Genomic DNA, 15,111 nt, shown 5'->3' with positions numbered 1-15,111 from the left:
TGCACCTTAAAAATTTGCTTGGTGGAAACAGTAAAAATGTCACATGAAGCCCAGCCTGTTATTTAGGATCAGCTTCTTTATTATTAACACCATCAATGATAAGGACAAGTGGGATTCATCTGCAGCATATATCTTAGAAGTGTTATGGACAAGCCTCACTCATCCTCAGCACTGCAGGAGATCAAAGGGGAGGGAATACCACTTAGCTCTCCCCTACTGTCAGTTAATGGAGTAGTCCCCTCTTTTTAAATTATGTGGTCCCTTAGCAGTTATAGAACATACTTACTGTACCTACTCTCCCGGAATATCTGTCCGGGAGACTCACGGTTTTTCATGTAGTCCCCTGGACCTTCTGAAGAGTTGGTGGATTTCCTACATCCTGTCCACTTTCTAATGAAGTGGACTGGGTGGGGAATGTAATGTCCACTTTTCTTAGACCCATGATTAGTGATGGCCATCGATGGTTAAATACCTTTGATGGTCTATGTCCAATGTCAAATACTTTTACCATCGATGGTGGTGAAGTAGATGATTTCCCACCATCGATGGTAGCCGTGGACTTTATGGCTTCCTTTTTTTTCTTGCCATTTAAAGAGGGCTTCTGCTGCACAGAACTACTAGGCTTTCAGCCAGCAGGCCTGCCCAGCCCCTGGCTCTTAAACACAGTGTTTTGCTGCATGGACAGTGTAATGATTAGCATTACTGCCTCACAGCACTGAGGTCATGGGTTTGTTTCCCACCATGGCCCTAACTGTGTGGAGTTTGTGCTTCCTGTGCTTGCGTGAGTTTCCTCCGGGTACTCCGGTTTCCTCCCACAATCCAAAAAATATACTGGTAGGTTAATTGGCTCCCAACATAATTTTTTTTTAACCCTATCGTGAATGTGTGTGTGTGTGTGTGTGTGTGTACATGGTATCCTATATGTGGTAGGGAACATAGATTGCAAGCTCCAGGGGCAGGGACTAATGTGAATAGTCAAATATTATCTGTAAAGCGCAGTGGAATATGTGTGCGCTATAAAAATAACTGGTAATAACAATAATAATAAATTCACAAAAACACAGATGGTAAAACCATAAATGGTATTTTACAGAATAGTTATCTACCATGAAGGGTATTTTACGGAATAGTTATCTACCATGAATGGTTTGTGCCACCATCACCATCAATGGCAACCATCGAGATATATATCCATATATATATATAAATAATATTTTTTTTTGGGGGGGGGGGGGGGGCATACCAATGGCCATTCCTACCGATGATTCGCTGTATTTAGGATGTGGTGGGGTGTAGCTAACTGACATGAATGCCCGACCCCATCTCCTCACTGACCAGCGGAAACTCCTCTCCAAGCTTCTTCTAGAGAGGAGTTCAAAAAAGTCAGCAAGTATGTTATACAATAACTCCCTGCACTGCAAAGATTCTGGCAGAGCCTTGGTTCAGTGGAAGGAACTAAGGGCCTAACTCAGCATGAGTTGTAGGTGTGCGCAAAATTGTAAAACTACAACACATTTCTCTAGTATGCGGGGGCCCGCCCAGCACAGGGCAAGGCCGCCCGGCAAGCCGGGTCTTCCCCTGTGCTGTTTAGCGATGTGCTCACATCTTAAGGGTAGGCCTAGCTACATAGGCAGTCGCCGGGCCGCCATAATCTGGGTTACAGCAGCTGCGTGTCACGTCACGCAGCCACCACGGCCCGCCGCACAAGCGGTCAGGACACATCTCTGTTGTCCGGACTGTGCGCCCTCAATGACACAACGCCGCCCCCAAAATGCTGCGACGCCGCACTCTTGCTGCCCTCACCGAGACTTAGATTGCGATCACAATCTAAGTCCTTGCTCATGCGTAGAAGTGTGGAAATCGCCAAATAGCGAATTCCGCACTTCTGCGTCCCATGCAGAATTAGGCCCTAAAACACAAATCCCTCCATCCAGGCAACTATGCACTCGGGTGCATCAGACAAAAACATTCTATTCTGCAGAAAGCCTTAAGAAGCTCAGGGATGGTACGTTATATAATAACCAGATCCTGGCTTCATTTGGTGCAGTACTTTCTGTAGAATCTCCTGTGTTACAAGGTGCCAGTAGCTTGTCTCACAAGTCTGTGCACTTCTCCACACAAAGACTGCAAACATAGGAGCCAGGCATCACAGTACAGTACTTAAGCTGCTGTATTCTGCTTTTGCACATTGTTAAATGTTTTTTCCCCCTTATGAATCCTCAGCAATACAGGGGAGAGCAAGGGTTGCACATGCCTGGGCTTTGGTCAATGTTCCTGAAAGTAATATACAAATGGAAGCAGCACATCTGTGATAAATGGACTGCAGCTAATGCGACCAAAAATCTAGCACAAAGATTAATGCTTTATACTGTATATAATTACATTGCTGCAAACTTGTCTTTAGTTCTCGTGAATACATTTGAGCAATTAGTTTTGTACTATGGCCTCTTCATAAATTCCCATCACCACTTGCAAGATGTTTTAAGTTCTAGTTACTAGTTACCTACCATATAAACTGACCTGCCTATGCAGTGTAAATCTAGAACACACATCATTTTTATATATATATAATTTTTATAATGGCTGAATCTCTTCTGCTACACCTTACAATGACTCTGGCACATTGCCCGCAGGGCAATGGGGCCTAAGTCTGACAAGCCACATCTAGCGAATGTCAGCAAACTGCACCAACGCTGCAGCAAATAAATGCATCTTTGTGTTTCTGTGGACAATTCTAAGTTTGACCGATCGCAACCATATCTGTGGGGAAGCTAAATGGGTGTTTTTGGGTGGCAAGTGGGTTTCAACAATGCGAACGCACGTAAGAGAACCGACTTGTGGGTCTATCATGGAAGTGTCAGGGGCGAGTAGCCAGAATTGCGTCCTATTCCGAGTTGGGTGTATACCACCTTTTATCAGACAGATCTGCAGCCAGCATGGGATAGGTGTAAATGGCTATACTAGTGATGACTGCTATGGCAGCGGAAGGGAAAACAGTGGACAGCGAGATGCGCACGCTTGATGTTGTGCATTTAGCCACATTACCAGTTCATTAACAAAATATTTTATAGAGTGATACAGATTGTAATATAATTTGCTTAGTGACCTATGGTAGCCATGTATAAAAGTGGTCTGTCATGTGACTGCCTGCTTGTTACATATTATTGTTTGGGCTACGAGTTCCACATCCAAGTGGATGTTAATGAGCAATATTCTAGTGCTCTAGTGCAAAAAGGATTGACAATGTACATGAATGAGCAAGTAGCTAAGGACCAGGCCATTAATTAAATTTACTGCAAGCATGAGAAACCAATTTTCCTGTGTCTTCCTTTCAGTCTTTCTTGAAAGCAAATATCTCATTTTAAATTACATTACTGTCTAATTAAGATAAATACACCTATGATTCTTTGGGCCATAGGAAAATACTCATTTTGCATTAATGGCCATGCATGTGTTTTGTTAATAAGCACATTATATGTAGCAAGAAAGCTTAGGCTAAGATTGGTGGCTACAATGAGGAGGAATTCCCTAGGGGGCCACATAGGATGTCTGGCTATTCAGGTGTACAGGAAATAAATTGGGTTCATAACCTTTTTTCGTCCCTATGCAATGTGTCTAACATTCTCAACTGGGGATTTTGGTTGCCGTGTCGGAATTTTATAGCTCGATACGAGAAACATGTCCAAAGGTCTTTCATTAAATCTCTAATTCAGTTGCCCTTGGCTCTATCTTTTTAAACCCTTTCTCAGAGCAGCTAATCAGAAAAAATAAATTATTATTATTGTAATTTTTTTTTGTTATTATATTTTAATGTTACTGGATGCTAGATGCAAGTGTCAGCGCCTAAAGCAGTCTGTTCATTTGCCTCGGCCCATTATGTCGGTAATGTAGCTTTGCTACACTGTGCCTCTTTCATTAAAGGTTTGCCTCTCGCATAGAGGGCTCCCTTATGAATGTGTACAACCGAAAACCCATTTCCAGCGCACATGGGGTTACAAAAAGCCCATTACTGGAAAGAGCAATTCCTCCTCAGTGCCTAGAACTCGCCGACTCCAATATTTTAGATATTTTATGCTTCTCATTTATCTCTCCCCTTCATGTCCTTTTTGTAATGTTGGTTTCTCACTAGCAACAATTTCTGTTGCTTCATATATACCCTGTGTCAGTGTAATAAGTTGTGGATGTGCCACACTCTCGCCAGCCTAGCTCACTGCTACTTACTGTCCGGTCATCCTGTATCCAGCATGCTCCATTCCTTATCTAGATGCCCCTTGCACTACTAGGTAGTGCCGCACCTCCTGTTACCCATTCTGGGCTCTCCATCATACCCCCACCCCTAGGCTTCCCCTCTTGTCTCCGCTTTCCAAGGAAAGGCTGCAGGATTATCATGTACACGTAGAGAATATCTGGCGTAAGGAAAGCTATTTTTTGCTTAGCAGTTTCCATGGAAACCTTTATAAGAGTGGGCGGCATTGGCAGTTTTGGGAGAGCTTTTTATTAAGCAGCTGCATGGATGCAGTCCAGTGGGGGTCAGTGGGAGCTAGAGTATATGTTAGTTAATGGGGAGAATTGTTCTCAGTAATGTCTCTACAACCTTTCAACCTTAGCCCATGCAGCTGCTAACAGTCATATACTCCCATATATTACATTCCCCATTGACCCTAATGGATCCTGCAGTAATTCTACATTCCAATGCTTTCCTTGCTCATAAGACCTGCATGAGTGCTGAGCTTTCCCCACAGCGCCAACACAATTCTCGCCTTAACTCCTGCACTGCTGCACGGCAAATAACAGTCCACTGTTGCTCCATAAATCAGGTTTCTGCAGAAAGTGAGGAGGTTAATGGCAGCTGACTCATCAGGACACAATAACATTTTCTCATGTGCTTAGTAAATCACATTTCTCAAAGCAGGTTGTTATTATTATATAGCAGAAATCACCCCAGAAAATTCTATTAAGAAATATGTTCTGCTCACGTAAGTATTTACCTTGAGGACCTGGCTATATGGGCTAGAGAACTCCTCCTGGAGGAACCTGCTCATCTTCAAGAGAGAACATAAAAACCACAGGCACTTCCTGCTTTATATAATAGTAATACTGTCCATTATTAATATAATACATTTTAACAGTGTATTAGAGGTTGCAGGCGATACTTTTACTTGTTCTTCAGGGCAAGCATTGAACAACCTTTCAAAAGAGAGGGGTTATTTGATTTCTAAAGGAACATGGAAAGTTAAGACAATGACAAATGGCACGCTTACATAGCTCCATAATTGGTGTTTTACTGATGGAGGAGCTGTCAAGTCAGCTGAGGGCATATACAAGACAAGGGGGCAACTGCACAATGAAAAACCCCTAGATATAGAGTGTAAATTCAGTGTTCAGTGTTCTGTTTATTGGTTAAACACCAGAAGTGCCCAAAACATTTTTTAGACTTATGATGTACAAACACGGTGTGACTTGGCTAGTGCTTCTGGACATAAAGAAGGAAATGTATTTTGCACAATCTGGTGTGCCTGCCATATTGTATCATCCCCCCTCCCCCCATATTCAGTATGTTAAACCCTCAAGTTACAGTAGCTGAAATGGAAATCAAAGTTAATTATTATGTGCTTTAGGGAATGGTCTCAGGCCACCCATGGGAGCTGGTGGTGAACACTTGTCCTTGGGAATATGAATTGTACCGCCATTGCAGCTTCTAGGAGCCATAGAAGGCATAATAGGTACAATAGTATAAAAATAGACTATTCTCCATTATGGGGTATATGCAATTGCGGTCGAATTCCCGAAATTGTCGAATTTCGGGTCATTTTCGCCCCAAAAAAAAATTTGCCTATGCAATTCAGTGCTTTCCGACCAAAAAACGGACTTTCAAAATTCGACTTTTTGAAATTCGAATTTTTGCAAATTCGACTTTTCTGCAATGATACAAGTGCTGCAATTCGACCAAAGCATATTCAATTCAAGTTTGGAAATTCGACAGCAGTGCTTTTAGACAGCAAATTCGTCATTTTCAATCCGCCACACTTTGGAGGGTGAAAACAATAAAAAAAAATTTAAACATGTTTTTTTTGGTGTTTTTTTTTTTAGGAATAGCATATCTATTTATATTAGAAGGGATTAGGTACTTTTTTTTTTTTTTTGGAGGCACAAATATTATTTATATATTTTTTAAAATATTATTTTTTTTATTTTCTTTTTTATTGCTGGAACGGTAAAATCCTAAAAAAAAATGGCGTGGGGTCCCCCCTCCAAAGCATAACCAGCCTCGGGCTCTTCGAGCTGGTCCTGGTTCTAAAAATGCGGGGGAAAAATTGACAGGGGATCCCCCGTATTTTTAAAACCAGCTCCGGGCTCTGCGCCTGGTGCTGGTGCCAAAAATACGGGGGACAAAAAGAGTAGGGGTCCCCCGTATTTTTAACACCAGCATCGGGCTCCACTAGCTGGACAGATAATGCCACAGCCGGGGGTCACTTTTATGCCGTGCCCTGCGGCCGTGGCATTAACTACCCAACTAGTCACCCCTGGCCGGGGTACCCTGGGGGAGTGGGGACCCCTTCAATCAAGGGGTCCCCCCCCCAGCCACCCAAGGGCCAGGGGTGAAGCCCGAGGCTGTCCCCCCCCATCCAATGGGCTGCGGATGGGGGGGCTGATAGCCTTTTGTGATAATGAAAAGAATATTGTTTTTTCCAGCAGTACTACAAGTCCCAGCAAGCCTCCCCCGCAAGCTGGTACTTGGAGAACCACAAGTACCAGCATGCGGGAGAAAAACGGGCCCGCTGGTACCTGTAGTACTACTGGAAAAAAAATATCCAAATAAAAACAGTACACACACACCGTGACAAGTAAAACTTTATTACACACTGCCGACACACACATACTTACCTATGTTCACACGCCGACATCGGTCCTCTTCGAATGAGACCTGTCAGTGACAGCTGTCACACAAAGGTCTCTAAAGCCAATCAGGAAGCGCAACTTCGTTGCGCTCACCTGATTGGCTGTGCGCTGTCTGAACTCAGACAGCGCATCGCACAGCCCCGTCCATTATATTCAATGGTGGGAACTTAGCGGCTAGCGGTGAGTTCACCCGCCGGTCAGCGGCTGACCGCGGGTAACCCCCCGGCTAGCCGCTAAGTTCCCACCATTGAAACTAATGGAGCGGCTTTGCGATGCGCTGTCACAGCACAGACAGCGCACAGCCAATCAGGTGAGCGCCACGGAAGTAGCGCTTCCTGATTGGCTGAAGGGACTTCAGTGACAGGAGTCACGTGATGTCCCGGCATTCGGGAGAAAGGGGTCTGATGTGAAAGCATGGGACCCCTTTCAGTCCGGTATGGAGCGGGTATTTGCGGTTTGTTTTTTTAACAAGTACGTGGATTATACTCTGGACGTGGATGTATCTCTGGACGCTGGAAGGTGAGTATAATTTTTTCACAGGTACCCTCGGATCGTCGGAGACCGTGGCAGTCGGCGTGTCAACATAGGTAAGTATGTGTGTGTCGGTAGTGTGTAATAAAGTTTTACTATCAAGGTGTCTGTGTACTGTTTTTATTTGGGTATTTTTTTTCCAGTAGTACTACAGGTACCAGCGGGCCCGTTTTTCTCCCGCATGCTGGTACTTGTGGTTCTCCAAGTACCAGCTTGCGGGGGAGGCATGCTGGGACTTGTAGTACTGCTGGAAAAAACAATATTCTTTTCATTATCACAAAAGGCTATCAGCCCCCCCATCCGCAGCCCATTGGATGGGGGGGGACAGCCTCGGGCTTCACCCCTGGCCCTTGGGTGGCTGGGGGGGGGGACCCCTTGATTGAAGGGGTCCCCACTCCCCCAGGGTACCCCGGCCAGGGGTGACTAGTTGGATATTTGATGCCACGGCCGCAGGGCACTGTATAAAAGTGACCCCCGGCTGTGGCATTATCTGTCCAGCTAGTGGAGCCCGATGCTGGTGTTAAAAATACGGGGGACCCCTACTCTTTTTGTCCCCCGTATTTTTGGCACCAGCACCAGGCGCAGAGCCCGGTGCTGGTTTTAAAAATACGGGGGATCCCTGCCCAATTTTTCCCCGCATTTTTAGAACCAGGACCAGCTCGAAGAGCCCGAGGCTGGTTATGCTTTGGAGGGGGGACCCCACGCCATTTTTTTTTCCGGGTTTTTCACGTTTTTTCCTGTTTTTTAAAATCGCGGCAAAATCCGCCAAATCGGCCGATTTTCGCCGCGGTTCTGGCGAATCCGTTTTTCATTGAATATGGTGAATTCCGGCAGCCACCTTCCGGAATTCACCTGTCGAATTAAGTCGAATTAAAAAACGGCGAAAAATTGCCGCGATTCGCCGTGAATTGCATATACCCCTATGTGTGGAGTAGAAATGCTGTTCACGTTGAAAGTTCCTCAAAGGGACACGATCATTAAAACTGTGTATAATTTGTGTTGAAATATACATTTAAGAAGGGTGTATGTGTTAACATTTTGGGGGAGATTCAAATGTTTGAAAAGTCAGTTGGGAGTCTGTTTTTCCTATCTAATAGACAGGAAAAAAAAGACACCCAATCAACTTTTCAAACATTTGAATCTCCCCCTCTTTGTTTATGACATTTGTACAGAAATTCATCTTCTTTCCTTGCTGGAATAAATATCTGTACGTTGTAGAGTGGCAGTTGATGTCCAGTAAAGCTGGGTACACGCTTGTCCAATCCTCAGCAGATCACACTCCAGATAAGACTGTTGATAAAATCCTACTGCAGACCCGCTTGCATATTCTACATCAAGTCCATGCCTACACTCTTGTCCAGTTTTTCAGCAGACCTCCAATCTGCTCCTGCTGTAACAGACTGATGAAAAAATATGTTTGGCTGTGGAAGAGGGGGGATTTTTTAATGATAATGTGGTGGGGGAAGGGGAGGAATTTATTAACAATGGAGGCGGTGGTGGTGGGGGGTGATATTATGAACTGATGGGAATTATGTTTCCCATATAAAAAAAAATAGAGTCTCTCTAAAATGTCAATAACCAGCCCTGGCCCCTCAGCCTCATCTGGTAATGGAAATTAGGGGGAAACACCAGTGCGGGGTTCCACCTACTTAAAAAAAAGAAAAAACTGCACCAGGCTGAACCAGCCAGGAGAATGATACCATAGCAGGGACACTTGGTGTGGGATCCCCCTGCCATCACATTAACCAGCCACAAAACTGGACAGCCCAGGGCTGCAATACCTCAGAAAGTGAGGAACCCCCCCAAAAAATGGAATCCCCAATCCCGAGCACTCGAGCAACAACCAGCTCTGGGCTATTCCCCACATCCCTAGCTGTACATTTATATTGTACTTTACAGGCAGCCTACAAGCAGAACCATATTAACCCATGGCCGGGCCCCTAGGCTTTCACATCATTTGGACCCCCTCCAGCACTTCAATCCACCAAACCAGGCTGATGCCTGGGAAGCAGAGCTTATGCCATCATTTACACTTTCAGTATTCACATGGACACTGATTCCCAGTTGAAATAAAGTCTGTTGACCACTTTTTTTCACAGTGCAGTCATTCTTCCTTTCCTTTTCTCTTTTGAAATAGATAGCACTAGAGCACTATTGGTCTACTGTCCCCTCCTATTGTCTCAAAACAAAGCTAAGCTGACTGTGCCTTGTATGGCGCAGAGTGCAAAGTGTCTTTAACCATTGGAGCCCTAGGGTGCAGGTAACAGTACCCCAGCAAAAAAAAAATTCACGGGACCCTAGTCCCTGCAGGGCCCCTATGCTTCAGCCTTGTCAGTCTTATTGATAATACTGACCTGCCTACAGGTGCTAACAGGCCAGCCCCGGCATGCTGGCACTTGGAGAACCACAAGTAGCAGTATGCCTTGACATCAATGGCCGATGGCTCCTGTAGTCTGCCTGTAAAGAAACTATTAAACACAAAACACCAAATATTTACCTGGGAGGCAGCGGCCTTGAAGAAGTTTTATGTGGCAGCCGCTTCCCTAGGACTTGCATCGTCTTCTTTGATTTGCACCTGGGGGGCAGCCACCACCCCAGTAATTGCAGCGACAGCTTTGTCCTCTTCCTCAATCTTCACCTGGAGGTCAGCAGTCTGTAAGTTCTTTTTCATGGCCTCCCATAGGTCTTGCAGTAGCACCATCTTCTTCTGTGATTTTCACCTCGGAGACAGCAGCCTGTAAGCTCTTTAGCATCCCTCCCAGGAATTCTGGCATCTTCACCCGGAGTGCGGTGGCATTTAAGCTCTTTTGCATGGCCACCACCCACTGGGACTACTGACGGTATCTTCTCTCTTAAGGAGCTCTTCCTCGCTCCTCCTCCGCTGTCGGACTGACACCCACTGCCTTGTGCTGGCTAATATTTGCCGGCAAAAAAAGGGTTATGGTATGAATGGTCGACCATGCTAATGTCAATATTAATTAGGTCGACCACTATTGGTCGACATGGACTAATAGTCAACACATGAAAATGGTCGACACGTTTATTTTTTACTGTTTTTGGTGTCATTTTTTCCGTAACATGACCAGGAACCCCAATTAGTGTATAGCGTGCCGTGCATGCAGGCAAGGGTGCCTCGCTCTGCTACCGCTGCGCTCGACACAGGTTACCGTTACCCAATCGTAGTCCACGTGGATGTTAAAGTATGAAAAAGTAAAAAATAATTATTTTAAAAAAAGCCATGTCGACTTTGTAATGTGTCGACATGTCATGTGTCGAACATATGTCCATGTCGACCATGTCAATGTCGACAAATAGTGGACCTAACGACTGTTGACCTCAACATGGTCGACCAGCTAAACTGATACCCAAAAAAAGGGCGGGGTGATGACTTGAATTTTGTGGTGCAATTTTTAAAATGGAAACCACTGCTATTGTTCCCACTGACAAAATCTGCAGGTAAAGGCCCACCGCCATCACTGCTATGCACGCCACCACTGCCATGTTATGCCTGGGCCTGTAGCAGAAGCGGGCGATGTTGGGATCTCTCCGGATCCTGCACCGCTGCCACGTTGATGATTTGTTAAGCTGCAGGGATCGGAGGACGATTGCCAGCTGCGGTCTCAGCAGCCCGCGCTAAATTGGTCTGCGGCCGTGTCGCCACATTTTAAAGCATTTTTAAAAACCAGGAGACCTGACAGGATCAGGTGTACAGGGTTTGCGTGGAGCGCACAGTGTGAGTATCTTGTTTAAGGGGGCTGCTGGTATCTGAAGAGTTGTCCAGACTCTAAGGCTAGTGTTATTGTACAGGTTTTGGATACCCTCGCTCACCCTCTATTTGGTGTTTGTATGTATCTCTATGATCTGTAAATACCTTTATAAGTCACAATGCTTAGTATAACAGATGGTACAATAATTCATATATAATCGATGATATTGTGATTACACATAAATGCCCTTATTTCTTTGCAATAGTGACATGCATATGGGCCCTCATTCCGAGTCGTTCGCTCGGTATTTTTCATCGCATCGCAGTGAAAATTCGCTTAGTACGCATGCGCAATATTCGCACTGCGACTGCGCCAAGTAATTTTACAATGAAGATAGTATTTTTTTTCCTCACGGCTTTTTCATCGCTCCGGCGATCGTAGTGTGATTGACAGGAAATGGGTGTTACTGGGCGGAAACACAGCGTTTTAGGGGCGTGTGGATGAAAACGCTACCGTTTCCGGAAAAAACGCAGGAGTGGCCGGAGAAACGGGGGAGTGTCTGGGCGAACGCTGGGAGTGTTTGTGACGTCAAACCAGGAACGACAAGCACTGAACTGATCGCAGATGCCGAGTAAGTCTGAAGCTACTCTGAAACTGCTAAGAAGTTTGTTATCGCAATATTGCGAATACATCGTTCGCAATTTTAAGAAGCTAAGATTCACTCCCAGTAGGCGGCGGCTTAGCGTGTGTAACTCTGCTAAAATCGCCTTGCGACCGATCAACTCGGAATGAGGGCCATTGTGTGAACATACGATGTATAGGAAAAATAAACACAAGATGAAAAAAAATATGGTATTGCCGTGTGATGAATATCCTAAAGAAAAGTCTTGTGAGAAAAGGAGTATCTTTGTTCCAGATATATAAGAGTCAGTCTTTATCTGAAGGGATTTCCTTTCCCCTCAGTGTGAGTCTAAACAGTGTGCCCAGAGGCGGTTCTTTTGTCAATAATTGATCGTAGGTGGAGGTCGTGTTCTGGGAGGCCGGCGTCCCGGCCTGCCAGGTGCAACTTACCCTCACGATGCTATGTTTAGTTCTTTTTGTTCACTCTGTGATGAGTGATGATGTGGCCGCTTGCGCTGTTTCCGCTGTATCTGTCCCCGGTGGTGCTCCTCAGCAGACAGAGCTGGAAGCCTTCCTGGCTCTGCTGCTAGGCTGCCGGGTCCCGCCGGAAGCCGCACTGAACAACCGGAAGTTGCGTTGCCGCAACGCTCCGCTTCTTCCTATGTTCTGTCCCGTCTCAACGGCTGCTCCACTCGCCGGCCGGCGAGGAGTCTTGTGGATGTAGTTTGCGGTGATGTGCTGGCAGGCTTGAGGTGTTTGCATGGATCTGTTTCAGGAAACAAATAAGGGCATTTATGTGTAATCACAATATCATCGATTATATATGAATTATTGTACCATCTGTTATACTAAGCATTGTGACTTATAGAGGTATTTACAGATCATAGAGATACATTATTCCTCACATACAAACACCAAATAGAGGGTGAGCGCAGGTATCCAAAACCTGTACAATAGTACAGGTCGGTTGGCGGAAGTTACACACTTTTTCAATGTCAGACGAACTGGTTGGTCAGTACTCGGATCTCCCAAGGATTGGACAAGTGTGTACACTTAAGGGTATATATCTGGCTTGGCATGCACAGTCACTTGCAGATCAGCCAAGTATGCGGCTAGATTTATTATTAGCTTAGCAGGTTTTTTCGGATACAATTGAATTTGCTAATTTTAGCAGCCTGTATATGTGGTTAATATCAGCTTAGTATGGTAAAAGAAAACAAAACAAAAAAAACCCGCAACCAACCATACCAGTATGTGTGTGACCAGTGCAAAGCTGCAATTTGCTTGCCTGGGGCAATTGGCCAGATAAAAATATTACCAAATTGGTCTACAAAATGTCCTTATACATGGAGAATTTATCATTACATCCACACTGGGGGTTCATCTTTCTCCTGTAGTCTTAAGGGCCCCATACACTACTGCGACATGTCCATCTGACATGTCGCAGATGATCACTGGCGATCACCCCGGCAGCCTCCCGGGCGGCAGGATTGCCCAAGATACATCGTATGCTGTCCTTTTGCATACGATGTATCTTTGGCGATCCTGGCTGATCCCAGCCACGCCTGCGGGGTCGGACCAGATTGAATGTGCTGCACAGTCAATCTGGAGGATCCGATCCGATGTTCACTGGGCCGCACATCGGATCGGATACACAGCCAAAGATATAAGGATCATATAGTACATTTTACCTATAGAGTAAGACTGGTTGATTGGCAGATATGTCAGACATTCAGCGTTAACTTTCATTACATATGGGATCAAAATATAGGTGCTGTGTGACTGGTGCCTGATCGCAACATTTTTGCAGCTGTGCTGTAAGACAGAAATATGTTACTATGGGGGGTTTTCAGGTTGGATTGCAGATTCTGCTAAAAAGCAGAATCTGCAATCCCTTCTATCGCATGCTGGGGGACGCCCAATGCAGGGCAATGCCGCCCAGCATGCTACCTGCTGCCCACCAAACACAATCACGCCATAATTAGTGTGCTGTTGCAGAAACTTGGGAAGCCTCCTGCCGGCACAGCCTGGCTGCGACGGCAGGAGTCCTGCCGCCATCTTTTTGTTTGGAAAAGCTGCATGTGATGTCATGCAGCCTCCCCAAAAATGCCGTCTTCCCGCCCCTGCTTTCCCCGCGCCGCATCCACAGCGGTCCGTTGCCACCCCCCCACAAATGCCTCTGTCTGTCAATCAGGCAGAGGAGTTTGCAGTTAATGCAACCCGGCCACATTAACTGCGCATGCACAGGACGCACCTGCGTGCGCGTCCTGAGCCCCGATCTCAGAAATTGCGGTTGCATCGCAAATGAATAAGGCCCTATATCATGAATGTGTCATTGTAAACATCCCTGCCAGCCTAATGTTGACATGGAAACCCTATATATAGAAAGACTAGGTGATTCATTGCGCCCTACGGGTGCTCTTCACACCATCGTAAGGGGCTACGCAGCCTTATCCCTTGCACGCCCTTGTGGTGTGCAATATTTTTATTATATGGAGTATTACCTCCAATCATAATTGTGTGAGTGGTTAAATATTGCACGGACAAAGGACGTGCAATTGTTAAGGGGTCGTAGACCCTTGCAACGTTGTGAACAGCACATGCAGGGCACGATGAATCACCTAGTAGATGCTGCGGTTGGGGGAGTGGCAGGTACGGGGGAGACGCGGATGGGGGAAGGGATCCGGGAGTGCCGCGGATGGGGGAAGGGTGGTTGCAGGGGTGCCGTGGGTGGGGGGGGGGGGGGGGGGGGCGGGTTTGTGTGTACCGCGGGTGGGGGAGGAGGTCTGGAGCCATCGCCGGTGGGGGAGGAGTGGTTGCGAAGGTGCCGCGGCTGTGGGAGGGACGGGCGCTGTGTTGCCGCGGGAGGGAGAGGGGTGGGTGAGGGGGTGCTGTGGGTGGGGGAGGGATCCGGAGCCACCGCTGGTGGGGGAGGGGTGCCGCGGATGGGGTTCTGAGGTACTGCAAGTGGGGGAGGGGCAGGTAATGATTCTCCTGCTTCTCCTCCTGGAAGCAGCTAAGCTGCTGTCCTCCCTTTGGCAGTGGTTCTCCCGGAGACTCGCACAGCAGCCAAGCAGCCAGTCACTTTTTTTAGCGCCAGTGTCCCAATGCGCCACATTAGAGGGAAGAAGATGCACTCAATAAACTACAGCTCCCAGCAACCCTTAGCGCTGGAATGGTTCGGCGCTAAGGTCTGCTGGGAGCTGTAGTTTATTTAGTGCGTCTACTTTCCTGTAATGCGGCACGTTGGGACACCAGTGATAATGATAGTGACTGGCTGGCAGAACGGACTGACTTGCTGAATAAATCTAAAAGGTGAGAGTGCTGTGCAGTGTCAGTGACACTGCACACC

At 46.4% G+C, this 15,111-nt stretch overlaps 1 protein-coding gene and 1 long non-coding RNA gene across 7 annotated transcripts in view; one reads left to right on the top strand and one right to left on the bottom strand.

The window, feature by feature from the left end:
- Nucleotides 1–15,111, top strand: part of BRSK1 (BR serine/threonine kinase 1) — a 662,917-nt gene that overhangs the window by 314,822 nt on the left and 332,984 nt on the right. The window lies entirely within an intron of this gene.
- LOC134966236 (uncharacterized) overlaps nucleotides 12,477–15,111 on the bottom strand; it is a 105,451-nt gene continuing 102,816 nt past the window's right edge. Inside the window, exon 3 of the long non-coding RNA XR_010188607.1 lies at nucleotides 12,477–12,525. This is a non-coding gene — a long non-coding RNA (uncharacterized LOC134966236). The remainder of the gene's footprint in view (nucleotides 12,526–15,111) is intronic.

The sequence above is a fragment of the Pseudophryne corroboree genome, chromosome 10 (genome assembly GCF_028390025.1).
Source record: "Pseudophryne corroboree isolate aPseCor3 chromosome 10, aPseCor3.hap2, whole genome shotgun sequence".
NCBI lineage: Eukaryota > Metazoa > Chordata > Amphibia > Anura > Myobatrachidae > Pseudophryne > Pseudophryne corroboree.
The sequence above is the reverse complement of the archived record's forward strand: the minus strand, read 5'-3'. Positions and strand labels throughout refer to the sequence as shown.